The sequence below is a fragment of the Narcine bancroftii genome, chromosome 1 (genome assembly GCF_036971445.1).
Source record: "Narcine bancroftii isolate sNarBan1 chromosome 1, sNarBan1.hap1, whole genome shotgun sequence".
Classification (NCBI taxonomy): domain Eukaryota; kingdom Metazoa; phylum Chordata; class Chondrichthyes; order Torpediniformes; family Narcinidae; genus Narcine; species Narcine bancroftii.
This window is the reverse complement of record NC_091469.1, coordinates 312,836,495-312,856,876: the sequence shown is the minus strand read 5'-3', so window position 1 is coordinate 312,856,876 and position 20,382 is coordinate 312,836,495.

Here is a 20,382-nt window from a genome sequence, read left to right as displayed (position 1 = left end):
AGTCCGGGAATCAGAAATGGGGAATCAGAGGCGGGGAATGAGATATGGGGAATCAGAGGCGGGGAATCAGAGGCGGGGAAACAGAGGCGGGGAATCAGATATGGGGAATCAGAGGTGGCGAATCAAAGGTTGTGAATCAGAGATGGGGAATCAGAGGCGGGGAATCAGAGGCAGGGAAACAAACACGGGGAATCAGAGGCGGGGAATCAGAGCTGGGGAATCAGAGTCGGGGAATCAGAGTTGGGGAATCAGAGGCGTGGAATCAGATATGGGGAAACAGAGGCAGGGAATCAGAGGCGGGGAAACAGAGGCGGGGAATCAGATATGGGGAATCAGAGGTGGGGAATCAGAGGTTGGGAGTCAGAGGCAGGTAATCAGAGGCGGGGAATCAGAGGCGGGGAATCAGAGGCAGGGAATCAGATGTGCAGGATCAGAGAAGGGGAATCAGAGGCAGGGAATCAGAGGCGGGGAATCAGAGGCGGGGAATCAGAGGCCGGGAATCAGAGGCCGGGAATCAGAGGCCGGGAATGAGAGGCCGGGAATCAGAGGCTGGAAATCAGAGGCCGGGAATCAGAGGTGGGGAATAAGAGGCACGGAATCAGATGTGCGGTATCAGAGATGGGGAATCACAGGCAGGGAATCAGAGGCGGGGAATCAGAGGCGCGGAATCAGAGGCAGGGAATCGGATGTGCGGAATCAGAGATGGGGAATCAGAGGTGGGGAATCAGAGTCCGGGAATCAGAGATGGGGAATTAGAGGCGGGGAATCAGAGGCGGGGAAACATAGGTGGGGAATCAGATATGGGGAATCAGAGGTGGGGAATCAGAGGCGCTGAATCAGAGATGGTGAATCAGAGGCGGGGAATCAGAGGCAGGAAATCAGACATGGGGAATGAGAGGCTGGGAATCAGACACGGGGAATCAGAGGTGGGGAATCAGAGCTGGGGAATCAGAGGTGGGGAATCAGAGGTGGGGAATCAGAGTTGGGGAATCAGAGGCGGGGAATCAGATATGGGGAAACAGAGGCGGGGAATCAGAGGAAGGGAAACAGAGGCGGGGAATCAGATATGGGGAATCAGAGGAGGGGAATCAGAGGTTGGGAATCAGAGGCAGGGACTCAGAGGTTGGGATTCAGATGCAGGGAATCAGATGCGGGGAATAAGAGGTGGGGATTCAGAGGCGAGAAATCAGAGGCAGGGAATCAGAGTTGGGGAATCAGAGGCAGGGAATTAAATATGGGGAAACAGAGGCGGGGAATTAGAGGCGGGGAATCAGAGGCCGGGAATAAGAGGCCGGGAATCAGAGGTGGGTAATCAGAGTCCGGGAATCAGAGGCGGGGAATGAGATATGGGGAATTAGAGGCGGGGAATCAGAGGCGGGGAAACAGAGGCGGGGAATCAGATATGGGGAATCAGAGGTGGCGAATCAATGGCGGTGAATCAGAGATGGGGAATCAGAGGCGGGGAATCAGAGGCAGGGCATCAAACACGGGGAATGAGAGACGGGGAATCATAGCTGGGGAATCAGAGGCGGGGAATCGGAGTTGGGGTATCAGAGGCCGGGAATCAGAGGCGGGGAATCAGATATGGGGAATCAGAGGTGGGGAATCAGAGGCAGGGTATCAGATGTGCGGAATCAGAGATGGGGAGTCAGAGGCAGAGAATCAGAATCAGAAGCGGGGAATAAGAGGCCGGGAATCAGAGGTGGGGAATCAGAGTCTGGGAATCAGAGATGGGGAATCAGAGGCGGGGAATGAGATATTTGGAATCAGAGGCGGGGAATCAGAGGCAGGGAAACAGAGGCGGGGAATCAGATATGGGGAATCAGAGGTTGGGAATCAGAGGCAGGGAATCAGAAGTGGGGAATCAGAGGCTGGGAATCAGATGCGGGGAATCAGAGGCGGGGAATCAGAGCTGGGGAATCAGAGGCGGGGAATCAGATTTGGGGAATCAGAGGCAGGGTATTAGATATGGGGAAACAGAGGAGGGGAATCAGAGGCGGGGAAACAGAGGCGTGGAATCAGATATGGGGAATCAGAGGTGGGGAATCAGAGGCAGGGAATCAGATGTGCGGAATCAGAGATGGGGTATCAGAGGCATGGAATCAGAATCAGAAGCGGAGAATCAGAGGCCGGGAATCAGAGGCCGGGAATCAGATGCCGGGAATAAGAGGCCGGGAATCAGATGTGGGGAATCTGAGTCCGGGAATCAGAAATGGGGAATCAGAGGCGGGGAATGAGATATGGGGAATCAGAGGCGGGGAATCAGAGGCGGGGAAACAGAGGCGGGGAATCAGATATGGGGAATCAGAGGTGGCGAATCAAAGGTTGTGAATCAGAGATGGGGAATCAGAGGCGGGGAATCAGAGGCAGGGAAACAAACACGGGGAATCAGAGGCGGGGAATAAGAGCTGGGGAATCAGAGTCGGGGAATCAGAGTTGGGGAATCAGAGGCGTGGAATCAGATATGGGGAAACAGAGGCGGTGAATCAGAGGCGGGGAAACAGAGGCGGGGAATCAGATATGGGGAATCAGAGGTGGGGAATCAGAGGTTGGGAGTCAGAGGCAGGGAATCAGAGGCGGGGAATCAGAGGCGGGGAATCAGAGGCAGGGAATCAGATGTGCAGGATCAGAGAAGGGGAATCAGAGGCAGGGAATCAGAGGCGGGGAATCAGAGGCGGGGAATCAGAGGCCGGGAATCAGAGGCCGGGAATCAGAGGCCGGGAATGAGAGGCCGGGAATCAGAGGCTGGAAATCAGAGGCCGGGAATCAGAGGTGGGGAATAAGAGGCACGGAATCAGATGTGCGGTATCAGAGATGGGGAATCACAGGCAGGGAATCAGAGGCGGGGAATCAGAGGCTCGGAATCAGAGGCAGGGAATCGGATGTGCGGAATCAGAGATGGGGAATCAGAGGTGGGGAATCAGAGTCCGGGAATCAGAGATGGGGAATTAGAGGCGGGGAATCAGAGGCGGGGAAACATAGGTGGGGAATCAGATATGGGGAATCAGAGGTGGGGATTCAGAGGCGCTGAATCAGAGATGGTGAATCAGAGGCGGGGAATCAGAGGCAGGAAATCAGACATGGGGAATGAGAGGCTGGGAATCAGACACGGGGAATCAGAGGTGGGGAATCAGAGCTGGGGAATCAGAGGTGGGGAATCAGAGGTGGGGAATCAGAGTTGGGGAATCAGAGGCGGGGAATCAGATATGGGGAAACAGAGGCGGGGAATCAGAGGAAGGGAAACAGAGGCGGGGAATCAGATATGGGGAATCAGAGGAGGGGAATCAGAGGTTGGGAATCAGAGGCAGGGACTCAGAGGTTGGGATTCAGATGCAGGGAATCAGATGCGGGGAATAAGAGGTGGGGATTCAGAGGCGAGAAATCAGAGGCAGGGAATCAGAGTTGGGGAATCAGAGGCAGGGAATTAAATATGGGGAAACAGAGGCGGGGAATTAGAGGCGGGGAATCAGAGGCCGGGAATAAGAGGCCGGGAATCAGAGGTGGGTAAACAGAGTCCGGGAATCAGAGGCGGGGAATGAGATATGGGGAATTAGAGGCGGGGAATCAGAGGCGGGGAAACAGAGGCGGGGAATCAGATATGGGGAATCAGAGGTGGCGAATCAATGGCGGTGAATCAGAGATGGGGAATCAGAGGCGGGGAATCAGAGGCAGGGCATCAAACACGGGGAATGAGAGACGGGGAATCATAGCTGGGGAATCAGAGGCGGGGAATCAGAGTTGGGGAATCAGAGGCGGTGAATCAGATATGGGGAAACAGAGGCGGGAAATCAGAGGCGGGGAAACAGAGGCGGGGAATCAGATATGGGGAATCAGAGGTGGGGAATCAGATATGGGGAAACAGAGGCGGGGAATCAGAGGCGGGGAAACAGAGGCGGGGAATCAGATATGGGGAATCAGAGGTGGGGAATCAGTGGTTGGGAATCAGAGGCAGGGAATCAGATATGGGGAATCAGAGGTGGGGAATCAGTGGTTGGGAATCAGATGTGCGGAATCAGATATGGGGAATCAGAGTCCGGGAATCAGAGATGGGGAATCAGAGGCGGGGAATGAGATATGGGGAATCAGAGGCGGGGAATCAGAGGCAGGGAATCAGATGTGCGGAATCAGAGATGGGGAATCAGAGTCCGGGAATCAGAGATGGGGAATCAGAGGCGGGGAATGAGATATGGGGAATCAGAGGTGGGGAATCAGAGGCGGGGAAACAGAGGCGGGGAATCAGATATGGGGAATCAGAGGTGGGAATCAGATGTGCAGAATCAGAGAAGGGGAATCAGAGGCAGGGAATCAGAGGCGGGGAATCAGAGGCGGGGAATCAGAGGCCGGGAATCAGAGGCCGGGAATCAGTGGCCGGGAATGAGAGGCCGGGAATCAGAGCCTGGAAATCAGAGGCCGGGAATCAGAGGTGGGGAATAAGAGGCACGGAATCAGATGTGCGGTATCAGAGATGGGGAATCACAGGCAGGGAATCAGAGGCGGGGAATCAGAGGCGCGGAATCAGAGGCAGGGATTCGGATGTGCGGAATCAGAGATGGGGAATCAGAGGTGGGGAATCAGAGTCCGGGAATCAGAGATGGGGAATTAGAGGCGGGGAATCAGAGGCGGGGAAACATAGGTGGGGAATCAGATATGGGGAATCAGAGGTGGGGAATCAGAGGCGCTGAATCAGAGATGGTGAATCAGAGGCGGGGAATCAGAGGCAGGAAATCAGACATGGGGAATGAGAGGCTGGGAATCAGACACGGGGAATCAGAGGTGGGGAATCAGAGCTGGGGAATCAGAGGTGGGGAATCAGAGTTGGGGAATCAGAGGCGGGGAATCAGATATGGGGAAACAGAGGCGGGGAATCAGAGGCAGGGAAACAGAGGCGGGGAATCAGATATGGGGAATCAGAGGAGGGGAATCAGAGGTTGGGAATCAGAGGCAGGGACTCAGAGGTTGGGATTCAGATGCAGGGAATCAGATGCGGGGAATAAGAGGTGGGGATTCAGAGGCGAGAAATCAGAGGCAGGGAATCAGAGTTGGGGAATCAGAGGCAGGGAATTAGATATGGGGAAACAGAGGCGGGGAATTAGAAGCGGGGAATCAGAGGCCGGGAATAAGATGCCGGGAATCAGAGGTGGGTAATCAGAGTCCGGGAATCAGAGGCGGGGAATGAGATATGGGGAATTAGAGGCGGGGAATCAGAGGCGGGGAAACAGAGGCGGGGAATCAGATATGGGGAATCAGAGGTGGCGAATCAATGGCGGTGAATCAGAGATGGGGAATCAGAGGCGGGGAATCAGAGGCAGGGCATCAAACACGGGGAATGAGAGACGGGGAATCATAGCTGGGGAATCAGAGGCGGGGAATCAGAGTTGGGGAATCAGAGGCGGTGAATCAGATATGGGGAAACAGAGGCGGGAAATCAGAGGCGGGGAAACAGAGGCGGGGAATCAGATATGGGGAATCAGAGGTGGGGAATCAGATATGGGGAAACAGAAGCGGGGAATCAGAGGCGGGGAAACAGAGGCGGGGAATCAGATATGGGGAATCAGAGGTGGGGAATCAGTGGTTGGGAATCAGAGGCAGGGAATCAGATATGGGGAATCAGAGGTGGGGAATCAGTGGTTGGGAATCAGATGTGCGGAATCAGATATGGGGAATCAGAGTCCGGGAATCAGAGATGGGGAATCAGAGGCGGGGAATGAGATATGGGGAATCAGAGGCGGGGAATCAGAGGCAGGGAATCAGATGTGTGGAATCAGAGATGGGGAATCAGAGTCCGGGAATCAGAGATGGGGAATCAGAGGCGGGGAATGAGATATGGGGAATCAGAGGTGGGGAATCAGAGGCGGTGAAACAGATGCTGGGAATCAGATATGGGGAATCAGAGGTGGCGAATCAAAGGCGCTGAATCAGAGATGGGGAATCAGAGGCAGGGAATCAGAGGCAGGGAATCAAACACGGGGAATCATAGAGGCGGGGAATCAGAGTTGGGGAATCAGAGGCGGGGACTCAGATATTGGGGAAACAGAGGCGGGGAATCAGAGGCGGGGAAACAGAGGCGGGGAATCAGATATGGGGAATCAGAGGTGGGGAATCAGAGGTTGCGAATCAGAGGCAGGGAATCAGAGGCGGGGAATCAGAGGCGAGGAATGAGTGGCAGGGAATCAGATATGCGGAATCAGAGATGGGGAATCAGAGGCAGGGAATCAGAGGCGGGGAATCAGAGGCAGGGAATCAGAGGCCGGGAATCAGAGGCGGGGAATCAGATATGGGGAATCAGAGATGGGGAATCAGAGGCAGGGAATCAGATGTGCGGAATCAGAGATGGGGAATCAGAGGCAGAGAATCAGAATCAGAAGCGGGGAATAAGAGGCCGGGAATCAGAGGTGGGGAATCAGAATCCGGGAATCAGAGATGGGGAATCAGAGGCGGGGAATGAGATATTGGGAATCAGAGTCGGGGAATCAGAGGCAGGGAAACAGAGGCGGAGAATCAGATATGGGGAATCAGAGATGGCGAATCAAAGGCGTTGAATCAGAGATGGGGAATCAGAGGCGGGGAATCAGAGGCGGGGAATCAGAGTTGGGGAATCAGAGGCGGGGAATCAGATATGGGGAAACAGAGGTGGGGAATCAGAGGCGGGGAAACAGAGGTGGGGAATCAGATATGGGGAATCAGAGGTGGCGAATGAAAGGTTGTGAATCAGAGATGGGGAATCAGAGGCGGGGAATCAGAGGCAGGGAAACAAACACGGGGAATCAGAGGCGGGGAATCAGAGCTGGAGAATCAGACGCGGGGAATCAGAGTTGGGGAATCAGAGGCGTGGAATCAGATATGGGGAAACAGAGGCGGGGAATCAGAGGCGGGGAAACAGAGGCGGGGAATCCTATATGGGGAATCAGATGTGGGGAATCAGAGGTTGGTAGTCAGATGCAGGGAATCAGAGGCGGGGAATCAGAGGCGGGGAATCAGAGGCAGGGAATCAGATGTGCAGAATCAGAGAAGGGGAATCAGAGGCAGGGAATCAGAGGCGGGGAATCAGAGGCGGGGAATCAGAGGCCGGGAATCAGAGGCCGGGAATCTGAGGCCGGGAATGAGAGGCCGGGAATCAGAGGCTGGAAATCAGAGGACGGGAATCAGAGGTGGGGAATAAGAGGCACGGAATCAGATGTGCAGTATCAGAAATGGGGAATCACAGGCAGGGAATCAGAGGCGGGGAATCAGAGGCGCGGAATCAGAGGCAGGGAATCGGATGTGCGGAATCAGAGATGGGGAATCAGAGGTGGGGAATCAGTGTCCGGGAATCAGAGATGGGGAATTAGAGGCGGGGAATCAGAGGCGGGGAAACATAGGTGGGGAATCAGATATGGGGAATCAGAGGTGGGGAATCAGAGGCGCTGAATCAGAGATGGTGAATCAGAGGCGGGGAATCAGAGGCAGGAAATCAGACATGGGGAATGAGAGGCTGGGAATCAGACACGGGGTATCAGAGGTGGGGAATCAGAGCTGGGGAATCAGAGGTGGGGAATCAGAGTTGGGGAATCAGAGGCGGGGAATCAGATATGGGGAAACAGAGGCGGGGAATCAGAGGCAGGGAAACAGAGGCGGGGAATCAGATATGGGGAATCAGAGGTGGGGAATCAGAGGCAGGGAATCAGATGTGCGGAATCAGAGATGGGGAATCAGAGGCAGAGAATCAGAATCAGAAGCGGGGAATAAGAGGCCGGGAATCAGAGGTGGGGAATCAGAGTCCGGGAATCAGAGATGGGGAATCAGAGGCGGGGAATGAGATATTGGGAATCAGAGTCGGGGAATCAGAGGCAGGGAAACAGAGGCGGAGAATCAGATATGGGGAATCAGAGATGGCGAATCAAAGGCGTTGAATCAGAGATGGGGAATCAGAGGCGGGGAATCAGAGGCGGGGAATCAGAGTTGGGGAATCAGAGGCGGGGAATCAGATATGGGGAAACAGAGGTGGGGAATCAGAGGCGGGGAAACAGAGGTGGGGAATCAGATATGGGGAATCAGAGGTGGCGAATCAAAGGTTGTGAATCAGAGATGGGGAATCAGAGGCGGGGAATCAGAGGCAGGGAAACAAACACGGGGAATCAGAGGCGGGGAATCAGAGCTGGGGAATCAGAGGCGGGGAATCAGAGTTGGGGAATCAGAGGCGTGGAATCAGATATGGGGAAACAGAGGCTGGGAATCAGAGGCGGGGAAACAGAGGCGGGGAATCAGATATGGGGAATCAGAGGTGGGTAATCAGAGGTTGGTAGTCAGAGGCAGGGAATCAGAGGTGGGGAATCAGAGGCGGGGAATCAGAGGCAGGGAATCAGATGTGCAGAATCAGAGAAGGGGAATCAGAGGCAGGGAATCAGAGGCGGGGAATCAGAGGCGGGGATTCAGAGGCCGGGAATCAGAGGCCGGGAATCAGAGGCCGGGAATGAGAGGCCGGGAATCAGAGGCTGGAAATCAGAGGCCGGGAATCAGAGGTGGGGAATAAGAGGCACGGAATCAGATGTGCGGTATCAGAGATGGGGAATCACAGGCAGGGAATCAGAGGCGGGGAATCAGAGGCGCGGAATCAGAGGCAGGGAATCGGATGTGCGGAATCAGAGATGGGGAATCAGAGGTGGGGAATCAGTGTCCGGGAATCAGAGATGGGGAATTAGAGGCGGGGAATCAGAGGCCGGGAAACATAGGTGGGGAATCAGATATGGGGAATCAGAGGTGGGGAATCAGAGGCGCTGAATCAGAGATGGTGAATCAGAGGCGGGGAATCAGAGGCAGGAAATCAGACATGGGGAATGAGAGGCTGGGAATCAGACACGGGGAATCAGAGGTGGGGAATCAGAGCTGGGGAATCAGAGGTGGGGAATCAGAGTTGGGGAATCAGAGGTGGGGAATCAGATATGGGGAAACAGAGGCGGGGAATCAGAGGCAGGGAAACAGAGGCGGGGAATCAGATATGGGGAATCAGAGGAGGGGAATCAGAGGTTGGGAATCAGAGGCAGGGACTCAGAGGTTGGGATTCAGATGCAGGGAATCAGATGCGGGGAATAAGAGGCGGGGATTCAGAGGCGAGGAATCAGAGGCAGGGAATCAGAGTTGGGGAATCAGAGGCAGGGAATTAGATATGGGGAAACAGAGGCGGGGAATTAGAGGCGGGGAAACAGAGACGGGGAATCAGATATGGGGAATCAGAGGTGGGGAATCAGAGGCAGGGAATCAGATGTGCGGAATCAGAGATGGGGAATCAGAGGCAGGGAATCAGAATCAGAAGCGTGGAATCAGAGGCCGGGAATAAGAGGCCGGGAATCAGAGGTGGGTAATCAGAGTCCGGGAATCAGAGGCGGGGAATGAGATATGGGGAATTAGAGGCGGGGAATCAGAGGCGGGGAAACAGAGGCGGGGAATCAGAGGCGGGGAATCAGAGGCAGGGAATCAAACACGGGGAATGAGAGACGGGGAATCATAGCTGGGGAATCAGAGGCGGGGAATCAGAGTTGGGGAATCAGAGGCGGTGAATCAGATATGGGGAAACAGAGGCGGGAAATCAGAGGCGGGGAAACAGAGGCGGGGAATCAGATATGGGGAATCAGAGGTGGGGAATCAGATATGGGGAAACAGAGGCGGGGAATCAGAGGCGGGGAAACAGAGGCGGGGAATCAGATATGGGGAATCAGAGGTGGGGAATCAGTGGTTGGGAATCAGAGGCAGGGAATCAGATATGGGGAATCAGAGGTGGGGAATCAGTGGTTGGGAATCAGATGTGCGGAATCAGAGATGGGGAATCAGAGTCCGCGAATCAGAGATGGGGCATCAGAGGCGGGGAATGAGATATGGGGAATCAGAGGCGGGGATTCAGAGGCAGGGAATCAGATGTGCGGAATCAGAGATGGGGAATCAGAGTCCGGGAATCAGAGATGGGGAATCAGAGGCGGGGAATGAGATATGGGGAATCAGAGGCGGGGAATCAGAGGCGGGGAAACAGATGCTGGGAATCAGATATGGGGAATCAGAGGTGGCGAATCAAAGGCGCTGAATCAGAGATGGGGAATCAGAGGCGGGGAATCAGAGGCAGGGAATCAAACACGGGGAATCAGAGGCAGGGAATCAGAGTTGGGGAATCAGAGGCGGGGACTCAGATATTGGGGAAACAGAGGCGGGGAATCAGAGGCGGGGAAACAGAGGCGGGGAATCAGATATGGGGAATCAGAGGTGGGGAATCAGAGGTTGCGAATCATAGGCAGGTAATCAGAGGCGGGGAATCAGAGGTGGGGAATCAGTGGTTGGGAATCAGAGGTGGCGAATCAAAGGCGCTGAATCAGAGATGGGGAATCAGAGGCGGGGAATCAGAGGCAGGGAATCAAACACGGGGAATCAGAGGCGGGGAATCAGAGTTGGGGAATCAGAGGCGGGGAATCAGATATGGGGAAACAGAGGCGGGGAATCAGAGGCGGGGAAACAGAGGTGGGGAATCAGATATGGGGAAACAGAGGTGGGGAATCAGATGTTGCGAATCAGAGGCAGGGAATCAGAGGCGGGGAATCAGAGGCGGGGAATCAGAGGCAGGGAATCAGATGTGCGGAATCAGAGATGGGGAATCAGAGGCAGGGAATCAGAGGCGGGGAATCAGAGGCAGGGAATCAGAGGCCGGGAATGAGAGGAGGGGAATCAGATATGGGGAATCAGAGGTGGGGAATCAGAGGCAGGGTATCAGATGTGCGGAATCAGAGATGGGGAGTCAGAGGCAGAGAATCAGAATCAGAAGCGGGAATAAGAGGCCGGGAATCAGATGTGGGGAATCATAGTCCGGGAATCAGAGATGGTGAATCAGAGGCGGGGAATGAGATATTGGGAATCAGAGGCGGGGAATCAGAGGCAGGGAAACAGAGGCGGGGAATCAGATATGGGGAATTAGAGGTTGGGAATCAGAGGCAGGGAATCAGAAGTGGAGAATCAGAGGCTGGGAATCAGATGCGGGGAATCAGAGGCGGGGAATCAGAGGTGGGGAATCAGAGGCGGGGAATCAGAGGCAGGGAATTAGATATGGGGAAACAGAGGAGGGGAATCAGAGGCGGGGAAACAGAGGCGAGGAATCAGATATGGGGAATCAGAGGTGGGGAATAAGTGGCAGGGAAGCAGAGGCGGGGTATCAGAGCTGGGGAGTCAGAGGCGGGGAATCTGAGTTGGGGTATCAGAGGCGGGGAATCATATATGGGGAAACAGGCGGGGCATCAGAGGCGGGGAAACAGAGGCGGGGAATCAGATATGGGGAATCAGAGGAGGGGAATCAGAGGTTGGGAATCAGAGGCAGGGACTCAGAGGTTGGGATTCAGATGCAGGGAATCAGATGCGGGGAATAAGAGGTGGGGATTCAGAGGCGAGAAATCAGAGGCAGGGAATCAGAGTTGGGGAATCAGAGGCAGGGAATTAGATATGGGGAAACAGAGGCGGGGAATTAGAAGCGGGGAATCAGAGGCCGGGAATAAGATGCCGGGAATCAGAGGTGGGTAATCAGAGTCCGGGAATCAGAGGCGGGGAATGAGATATGGGGAATTAGAGGCGGGGAATCAGAGGCGGGGAAACAGAGGCGGGGAATCAGATATGGGGAATCAGAGGTGGCGAATCAATGGCGGTGAATCAGAGATGGGGAATCAGAGGCGGGGAATCAGAGGCAGGGCATCAAACACGGGGAATGAGAGACGGGGAATCATAGCTGGGGAATCAGAGGCGGGGAATCAGAGTTGGGGAATCAGAGGCGGTGAATCAGATATGGGGAAACAGAGGCGGGAAATCAGAGGCGGGGAAACAGAGGCGGGGAATCAGATATGGGGAATCAGAGGTGGGGAATCAGATATGGGGAAACAGAAGCGGGGAATCAGAGGCGGGGAAACAGAGGCGGGGAATCAGATATGGGGAATCAGAGGTGGGGAATCAGTGGTTGGGAATCAGAGGCAGGGAATCAGATATGGGGAATCAGAGGTGGGGAATCAGTGGTTGGGAATCAGATGTGCGGAATCAGATATGGGGAATCAGAGTCCGGGAATCAGAGATGGGGAATCAGAGGCGGGGAATGAGATATGGGGAATCAGAGGCGGGGTATCAGAGGCAGGGAATCAGATGTGTGGAATCAGAGATGGGGAATCAGAGTCCGGGAATCAGAGATGGGGAATCAGAGGCGGGGAATGAGATATGGGGAATCAGAGGTGGGGAATCAGAGGCGGTGAAACAGATGCTGGGAATCAGATATGGGGAATCAGAGGTGGCGAATCAAAGGCGCTGAATCAGAGATGGGGAATCAGAGGCAGGGAATCAGAGGCAGGGAATCAAACACGGGGTATCATAGAGGCGGGGAATCAGAGTTGGGGAATCAGAGGCGGGGACTCAGATATTGGGGAAACAGAGGCGGGGAATCAGAGGCGGGGAAACAGAGGCGGGGAATCAGATATGGGGAATCAGAGGTGGGGAATCAGAGGTTGCGAATCAGAGGCAGGGAATCAGAGGCGGGGAATCAGAGGCGAGGAATGAGTGGCAGGGAATCAGATATGCGGAATCAGAGATGGGGAATCAGAGGCAGGGAATCAGAGGCGGGGAATCAGAGGCAGGGAATCAGAGGCCGGGAATCAGAGGCGGGGAATCAGATATGGGGAATCAGAGATGGGGAATCAGAGGCAGGGAATCAGATGTGCGGAATCAGAGATGGGGAATCAGAGGCAGAGAATCAGAATCAGAAGCGGGGAATAAGAGGCCGGGAATCAGAGGTGGGGAATCAGAATCCGGGAATCAGAGATGGGGAATCAGAGGCGGGGAATGAGATATTGGGAATCAGAGTCGGGGAATCAGAGGCAGGGAAACAGAGGCGGAGAATCAGATATGGGGAATCAGAGATGGCGAATCAAAGGCGTTGAATCAGAGATGGGGAATCAGAGGCGGGGAATCAGAGGCGGGGAATCAGAGTTGGGGAATCAGAGGCGGGGAATCAGATATGGGGAAACAGAGGTGGGGAATCAGAGGCGGGGAAACAGAGGTGGGGAATCAGATATGGGGAATCAGAGGTGGCGAATGAAAGGTTGTGAATCAGAGATGGGGAATCAGAGGCGGGGAATCAGAGGCAGGGAAACAAACACGGGGAATCAGAGGCGGGGAATCAGAGCTGGAGAATCAGAGGCGGGGAATCAGAGTTGGGGAATCAGAGGCGTGGAATCAGATATGGGGAAACAGAGGCGGGGAATCAGAGGCGGGGAAACAGAGGCGGGGAATCCTATATGGGGAATCAGATGTGGGGAATCAGAGGTTGGTAGTCAGATGCAGGGAATCAGAGGCGGGGAATCAGAGGCGGGGAATCAGAGGCAGGGAATCAGATGTGCAGAATCAGAGAAGGGGAATCAGAGGCAGGGAATCAGAGGCGGGGAATCAGAGGCGGGGAATCAGAGGCCGGGAATCAGAGGCCGGGAATCTGAGGCCGGGAATGAGAGGCCGGGAATCAGAGGCTGGAAATCAGAGGACGGGAATCAGAGGTGGGGAATAAGAGGCACGGAATCAGATGTGCAGTATCAGAAATGGGGAATCACAGGCAGGGAATCAGAGGCGGGGAATCAGAGGCGCGGAATCAGAGGCAGGGAATCGGATGTGCGGAATCAGAGATGGGGAATCAGAGGTGGGGAATCAGTGTCCGGGAATCAGAGATGGGGAATTAGAGGCGGGGAATCAGAGGCGGGGAAACATAGGTGGGGAATCAGATATGGGGAATCAGAGGTGGGGAATCAGAGGCGCTGAATCAGAGATGGTGAATCAGAGGCGGGGAATCAGAGGCAGGAAATCAGACATGGGGAATGAGAGGCTGGGAATCAGACACGGGGTATCAGAGGTGGGGAATCAGAGCTGGGGAATCAGAGGTGGGGAATCAGAGTTGGGGAATCAGAGGCGGGGAATCAGATATGGGGAAACAGAGGCGGGGAATCAGAGGCAGGGAAACAGAGGCGGGGAATCAGATATGGGGAATCAGAGGTGGGGAATCAGAGGCAGGGAATCAGATGTGCGGAATCAGAGATGGGGAATCAGAGGCAGAGAATCAGAATCAGAAGCGGGGAATAAGAGGCCGGGAATCAGAGGTGGGGAATCAGAGTCCGGGAATCAGAGATGGGGAATCAGAGGCGGGGAATGAGATATTGGGAATCAGAGTCGGGGAATCAGAGGCAGGGAAACAGAGGCGGAGAATCAGATATGGGGAATCAGAGATGGCGAATCAAAGGCGTTGAATCAGAGATGGGGAATCAGAGGCGGGGAATCAGAGGCGGGGAATCAGAGTTGGGGAATCAGAGGCGGGGAATCAGATATGGGGAAACAGAGGTGGGGAATCAGAGGCGGGGAAACAGAGGTGGGGAATCAGATATGGGGAATCAGAGGTGGCGAATCAAAGGTTGTGAATCAGAGATGGGGAATCAGAGGCGGGGAATCAGAGGCAGGGAAACAAACACGGGGAATCAGAGGCGGGGAATCAGAGCTGGGGAATCAGAGGCGGGGAATCAGAGGCGTGGAATCAGATATGGGGAAACAGAGGCTGGGAATCAGAGGCGGGGAAACAGAGGCGGGGAATCAGATATGGGGAATCAGAGGTGGGTAATCAGAGGTTGGTAGTCAGAGGCAGGGAATCAGAGGTGGGGAATCAGAGGCGGGGAATCAGAGGCAGGGAATCAGATGTGCAGAATCAGAGAAGGGGAATCAGAGGCAGGGAATCAGAGGCGGGGAATCAGAGGCGGGGATTCAGAGGCCGGGAATCAGAGGCCGGGAATCAGAGGCCGGGAATGAGAGGCCGGGAATCAGAGGCTGGAAATCAGAGGCCGGGAATCAGAGGTGGGGAATAAGAGGCACGGAATCAGATGTGCGGTATCAGAGATGGGGAATCACAGGCAGGGAATCAGAGGCGGGGAATCAGAGGCGCGGAATCAGAGGCAGGGAATCGGATGTGCGGAATCAGAGATGGGGAATCAGAGGTGGGGAATCAGTGTCCGGGAATCAGAGATGGGGAATTAGAGGCGGGGAATCAGAGGCCGGGAAACATAGGTGGGGAATCAGATATGGGGAATCAGAGGTGGGGAATCAGAGGCGCTGAATCAGAGATGGTGAATCAGAGGCGGGGAATCAGAGGCAGGAAATCAGACATGGGGAATGAGAGGCTGGGAATCAGACACGGGGAATCAGAGGTGGGGAATCAGAGCTGGGGAATCAGAGGTGGGGAATCAGAGTTGGGGAATCAGAGGTGGGGAATCAGATATGGGGAAACAGAGGCGGGGAATCAGAGGCAGGGAAACAGAGGCGGGGAATCAGATATGGGGAATCAGAGGAGGGGAATCAGAGGTTGGGAATCAGAGGCAGGGACTCAGAGGTTGGGATTCAGATGCAGGGAATCAGATGCGGGGAATAAGAGGCGGGGATTCAGAGGCGAGGAATCAGAGGCAGGGAATCAGAGTTGGGGAATCAGAGGCAGGGAATTAGATATGGGGAAACAGAGGCGGGGAATTAGAGGCGGGGAAACAGAGACGGGGAATCAGATATGGGGAATCAGAGGTGGGGAATCAGAGGCAGGGAATCAGATGTGCGGAATCAGAGATGGGGAATCAGAGGCAGGGAATCAGAATCAGAAGCGTGGAATCAGAGGCCGGGAATAAGAGGCCGGGAATCAGAGGTGGGTAATCAGAGTCCGGGAATCAGAGGCGGGGAATGAGATATGGGGAATTAGAGGCGGGGAATCAGAGGCGGGGAAACAGAGGCGGGGAATCAGAGGCGGGGAATCAGAGGCAGGGAATCAAACACGGGGAATGAGAGACGGGGAATCATAGCTGGGGAATCAGAGGCGGGGAATCAGAGTTGGGGAATCAGAGGCGGTGAATCAGATATGGGGAAACAGAGGCGGGAAATCAGAGGCGGGGAAACAGAGGCGGGGAATCAGATATGGGGAATCAGAGGTGGGGAATCAGATATGGGGAAACAGAGGCGGGGAATCAGAGGCGGGGAAACAGAGGCGGGGAATCAGATATGGGGAATCAGAGGTGGGGAATCAGTGGTTGGGAATCAGAGGCAGGGAATCAGATATGGGGAATCAGAGGTGGGGAATCAGTGGTTGGGAATCAGATGTGCGGAATCAGAGATGGGGAATCAGAGTCCGCGAATCAGAGATGGGGCATCAGAGGCGGGGAATGAGATATGGGGAATCAGAGGCGGGGATTCAGAGGCAGGGAATCAGATGTGCGGAATCAGAGATGGGGAATCAGAGTCCGGGAATCAGAGATGGGGAATCAGAGGCGGGGAATGAGATATGGGGAATCAGAGGCGGGGAATCAGAGGCGGGGAAACAGATGCTGGGAATCAGATATGGGGAATCAGAGGTGGCGAATCAAAGGCGCTGAATCAGAGATGGGGAATCAGAGGCGGGGAATCAGAGGCAGGGAATCAAACACGGGGAATCAGAGGCAGGGAATCAGAGTTGGGGAATCAGAGGCGGGGACTCAGATATTGGGGAAACAGAGGCGGGGAATCAGAGGCGGGGAAACAGAGGCGGGGAATCAGATATGGGGAATCAGAGGTGGGGAATCAGAGGTTGCGAATCATAGGCAGGTAATCAGAGGCGGGGAATCAGAGGTGGGGAATCAGTGGTTGGGAATCAGAGGTGGCGAATCAAAGGCGCTAAATCAGAGATGGGGAATCAGAGGCGGGGAATCAGAGGCAGGGAATCGAACACGGGGAATCAGAGGCGGGGAATCAGAGTTGGGGAATCAGAGGCGGGGAATCAGATATGGGGAAACAGAGGCGGGGAATCAGAGGCGGGGAAACAGAGGTGGGGAATCAGATATGGGGAAACAGAGGTGGGGAATCAGATGTTGCGAATCAGAGGCAGGGAATCAGAGGCGGGGAATCAGAGGCGGGGAATCAGAGGCAGGGAATCAGATGTGCGGAATCAGAGATGGGGAATCAGAGGCAGGGAATCAGAGGCGGGGAATCAGAGGCAGGGAATCAGAGGCCGGGAATGAGAGGAGGGGAATCAGATATGGGGAATCAGAGGTGGGGAATCAGAGGCAGGGTATCAGATGTGCGGAATCAGAGATGGGGAGTCAGAGGCAGAGAATCAGAATCAGAAGCGGGAATAAGAGGCCGGGAATCAGATGTGGGGAATCATAGTCCGGGAATCAGAGATGGTGAATCAGAGGCGGGGAATGAGATATTGGGAATCAGAGGCGGGGAATCAGAGGCAGGGAAACAGAGGCGGGGAATCAGATATGGGGAATTAGAGGTTGGGAATCAGAGGCAGGGAATCAGAAGTGGAGAATCAGAGGCTGGGAATCAGATGCGGGGAATCAGAGGCGGGGAATCAGAGGTGGGGAATCAGAGGCGGGGAATCAGAGGCAGGGAATTAGATATGGGGAAACAGAGGAGGGGAATCAGAGGCGGGGAAACAGAGGCGAGGAATCAGATATGGGGAATCAGAGGTGGGGAATAAGTGGCAGGGAAGCAGAGGCGGGGTATCAGAGCTGGGGAGTCAGAGGCGGGGAATCTGAGTTGGGGTATCAGAGGCGGGGAATCATATATGGGGAAACAGGCGGGGCATCAGAGGCGGGGAAACAGAGGCGGGGAATCAGATATGGGGAATCAGAGATGGGGAATCAGAGGCAGGGAATCAGATGTGCGGAATCAGAGATGGGGTATCAGAGGCATGGAATCAGAATCAGAAGCGGGGAATCAGAGGCCGGGAATCAGAGTCCAGGAATCAGATGCCGGGAATAAGAGGCCGGGAATCAGAGGTGGGGAATCAGAGGCGGGGAATAAGATATGGGGAATCAGAGGTGGGGAATCAGAGGTGGGGAAACAGAGGCGGGGAATCAGATATGGGGAATCAGAGGTGGCGAATCAAAGGTTGTGAATCAGAGATGGGGAATCAGAGGCGGGGAATCAGAGGCAGGGAAACAAACACGGGGAATCAGAGGTGGGGAATAAGAGCTGGGGAATCAGAGGCGGGGAATCAGAGTTGGGGAATCAGAGGCGTGGAATCAGATATGGGGAAACAGAGGCGGGGAATCAGAGGAGGGGAAACAGAGGCGGGGAATCAGATATGGAGAATCAGATGTGGGGAATCAGAGGTTGGGAGTCAGAGGCAGGGAATCAGAAGCGGGGAATCAGAGGCGGGGAATCAGAGGCAGGGAATCAGATGTGCAGAATCAGAGAAGGGGAATCAGAGGCAGGGAATCAGAGGCGGGGAATCAGAGGCGGGGATTCAGAGGCCGGGAATCAGAGGCCGGGAATGAGAGGCCGGGAATGAGAGGCCGGGAATCAGAGGCCGGAAATCAAAGGCCGGGAATGAGAGGTGGGGAATAAGAGGCACGGAATCAGATGTGCGGTATCAGAGATGGGGAATCACAGGCAGGGAATCAGAGGCGGGGAATCAGAGGCGCGGAATCAGAGGCAGGGAATCGGATGTGCGGAATCAGAGATGGGGAATCAGAGGTGGGGAATCAGAGGCGCTGAATCAGAGATGGTGAATCAGAGGCGGGGAATCAGAGGCAGGAAATCAGACATGTGGAATGAGAGGCTGGGAATCAGACACGGGGAATCAGAGGTGGGGAATCAGAGCTGGGGAATCAGAGGCGGGGAATCAGATATGGCGAAACAGAGGCGGGGAATCAGATGCAGGGAAACAGAGGCGGGGAATCAGATATGGGGAATCCGAGGAGGGGAATCAGAGGTTGGGAATCAGAGGCAGGGACTCAGAGGTTGGGATTCAGAGGCAGGGAATCAGATGCGGGGAATAAGACGCGGGGAATCAGAGTTGGGGAATCAGAGGCGGGGAATTAGATATGGGGAAACAGAGGCGGGGAATTAGAGGCGGGGAAACAGAGGCGGGGAATCAGATATGGGGAATCAGAGGTGGGGAATCAGAGGCAGGGAATCAGATGTGCGGAATCAGAGATGGGGAATCAGAGGCAGGGAATCAGAATCAGAAGCGGGGAATCAGAGGCCGGGAATAAGAGGCCGGGAATCAGAGGTGGGTAATCAGAGTCCGGGAATCAGAGGCGGGGAATGAGATATGGGGAATTAGAGGCGGGGAATCAGAGGCGGGGAAACAGAGGCGGGGAATCAGATATGGGGAATCAGAGGTGGCGAATCAAAGGCGGTGAATCAGAGATGGGGAATCAGAGGCGGGGAATCAGAGGCAGGGAATCAAACACGGGGAATGAGAGACGGGGAATCATAGCTGGGGAATCAGAGGCGGGGAGTCAGAGTTGGGGAATCAGAGGCGGTGAATCAGATATGGGGAAACAGAGGCGGGAAATCAGAGGCGGGGAAACAGAGGCGGGGAATCAGATATGGGGAATCAGAGGTGGGGAATCAGATATGGGGAAACAGAGGCGGGGAATCAGAGGCGGGGAAACAGAGGCGGGAAATCAGATATGGGGAATCAGAGGTGGGGAATCAGTGGTTGGGAATCAGAGGCAGGGAATCAGATATGGGGAATCAGAGGTGGGGAATCAGTGGTTGGGAATCAGATGTGTGGAATCAGAGATGGGGAATCAGAGTCCGGGAATCAGAGATGGGGAATCAGAGGCGGGGAATGAGATATGGGGAATCAGAGGCGGGGAATCAGAGGCAGGGAATCAGATGTGCGGAATCAGAGATGGGGAATCAGAGTCCGGGAATCAGAGATGGGGAATCAGAGGCGGGGAATGAAATATGGGGAATCAGAGGCGGGGAATCAGAGGCGGGGAAACAGATGCTGGGAATCAGATATGGGGAATCAGAGGTGGCGAATCAAAGGCGCTGAATCAGAGATGGGGAATCAGAGGCGGGGAATCAGAGGCAGGGAATCAAACACGGGGAATCAGATGCGGGGAATCAGAGTTGGGGAATCAGAGGCGGGGACTCAGATATTGGGGAAACAGAGGCGGGGAATCTGAGGCGGGGAAACAGTGGCGGGGAATCAGATATGTGCAATCAGAGGTGGGAATCAGAGGTTGAGAATCAGAGGCAGGGAATCAGAGGCGGGGAATCAGAGGCGGGGAATGAGTGGCAGGGAATCAGATGTGCAGAATCAGAGATTGGGAATCAGAGGCAGGGAATCAGAGGCGGGGAATCAGAGGCAGGGAATCAGAGGTCGGGAATCAGAGGCGGGGAATCAGAGTTGGGGAATCAGAGGCGGGGAATCAGATATGGGGAAACAGAGGTGGCGAATCAAAGGCGGGGAAACAGAGGTGGGGAATCAGATATGGGGAATCAGAGGTGGGGAATCAGAGGTTGGGAATCAAACACGGGGAATGAGAGACGGGGAATCAGAGGCGGGGAAACAGAGGCGGGGAATCAGATATGGGGAATCAGAGGCGGGGA